Raw genomic sequence first — 2,327 nt, 5'->3', positions numbered from 1 at the left:
ACACACTGACTTGACTTGTGCCACACTGTTCGACTGTCGCCAACACCATCTGTGCGCCATAACCAACGTGTAGTACAACATGTATTTTTTTAATTAACGACAATAATAGTATATAATATACAATAATCGTTGTACTATTTATCATCATCACAATATTTACAACGCACTTGCACACAGCTGCGGCGATACCGCGTGGTCGCGTCCTTCGGTGAAAAAAAAAATAATAAACGAGTTCCTAAAAGTGAACAGCTAACTCTGCGGACTGCGAACCAAGGTTTATCTAATATTCCACCATTAGATTAGTGTTAGTTTGTTCAGAACCGGTAAAATATCTACGGCTGTATAATTTTACCAGCACTCAAATATTTAAAATATCCAAATAATATAAAATATAATACATTGTACCTACGTGTACACGAATATAATACAAGTTGCGACTTGCAACAAATATTTAATACTTATTACACTGTCACTATATTCCATTTGATATTATAGTAGTTATTATTATATTTCATAAATATCGATTGTATTTGACTGTTCATTTTCCAACACACAATTCGATTCGTTTCGTTTTATACCTCGCTCTATATTATATCGTTCTCGGCGAAAACGCTAGACTTGTATTAGGTACATATTATATTGTCAGCAAATCCGTTTAGACCCATTGTTATAGAAATATAATAAAAATAAGAGCAGTATGCAGCTGGTACAACTGTATTAGTGCACATAAAATTGTTGCAAGCTCTAAAAAGTATAGGAATATTGTGAAAATATTATTTTAGTTAAAATATCAAATAAATGTTTTTTTTTATGATATACATAATATATTTACTAAAAATGCTTGTCAATCGTTACTGTTCTAGTCGTTCAGGCCTCTGTCAATTTACTTAGCTGACTATTTTTAATTATTTAAATATTATTACTTTTGTTTTTATGAATCCACGAGAACTATTAATACAAGACCCGTATTTTCATAGTAATATAAAGTCAATAGATCAGAAACTGTTAACTTAAATTGATAAAAAACAATTTTTGAGAAAAGTGCAACTTAGCGGGACGCATGCAAAGACTTTGAATAATATCATTTTAAACGGTTAATTGTTTGAATCTAGTTCAATTTAAATTGCCATTAATTGGAATCGACAATTCTGGAATCAAAGTTACTTGGAAACGATAGATCTTGAATTAATTAACTTGAAATCGATATTTCTTTGAAACCATATTTTTTGACCGATTCTGTTATGGTTTCAAAGTATCACCTAGTACCGCAAAGCAACAGATATCCTAGATTTGCAGGCTACAGTCTAGGAGGTCACTGGTTTCAAAAAAAATGTCGATTTAAGATTTATCGGCTCCAAGTCTATCGATTCCGTAACAATTTCAGAACAAAATAGTTTCCAAAAAAGTCTTTTTAAAAAAATAGTAGTTTCAAAGATTTCCGGCACACCACTTCGTGAAATTTTTATCTAAATGTAAAAACATGATGCTTTTAGGCTTCTTTAAATAATCGAGTAAACAAAAAAATAAATTAGGTAAATAAGTAAACAATCGGGTAAATCAATTAATAAATCGAGTAAACGAGTAAACTAATAGAGTAAAACACGTCAACGTACCTAGTAAATGAGTACATAAGTCCAATAAATGCTTAAATAAATTGGGTAAGTGAGTAAATATTTCTAGTAAATGAGTAAATAAATCGAATAAACAATTAAATAAATCGAGTAAACGAGCCAATACGTCTAGTAAACGAGTAAATGAGTAAATACATCTAGTAAACGGGTGAATGAACAGAGTAAACGAGTAAATAAATCTGGTAAATGAGTAAATAATTTCAGTAAGCGAGTAAATAAAACGAATACATTGAGTGAATCGAGTAAATTATCATGTTAAATTTATAATTAATATATTTCACAAGTCACACAACAACGTTTTTATCGAACTTAACCGTTTCCCTCAAAAGTGGCGTGAATTTTTTCTAGGCACACACATACATAATATATGTATGTAAGTATGACAAATTCTGAAATGTATCGCTTTATTTTTTTTAAACCTATAAAGATTAATTTATTATGAAGACAATATTTTTAAGTATACGCTTCTTATACATATTTTATTTTGTTCTATAAAATTTATCTTTCTATAGGATGTAATTTATTTTTCTTTTGAAATATTACAAATAAATTTCCTCAACATAATATTGAAAAGCCCAAAATTTAACCAACTAACACAATTTTGGGAATAACATAGTAACCGTGTCATACGACAACTCCGTAATGTCATATTTAAAAAAAAAAACAAAGCAAACATTATGGAGGTGTATAATCGAA

This window comes from Adelges cooleyi, unplaced genomic scaffold (genome assembly GCF_023614345.1).
Source record: "Adelges cooleyi isolate 19-005CV unplaced genomic scaffold, UGA_ACOO_1.1 ACOO_flye_CR_arks_rails_tigmint_CR_PRNA_21, whole genome shotgun sequence".
NCBI classification, from domain to species: domain Eukaryota; kingdom Metazoa; phylum Arthropoda; class Insecta; order Hemiptera; family Adelgidae; genus Adelges; species Adelges cooleyi.
The sequence above is the reverse complement of the archived record's forward strand: the minus strand, read 5'-3'. Positions refer to the sequence as shown.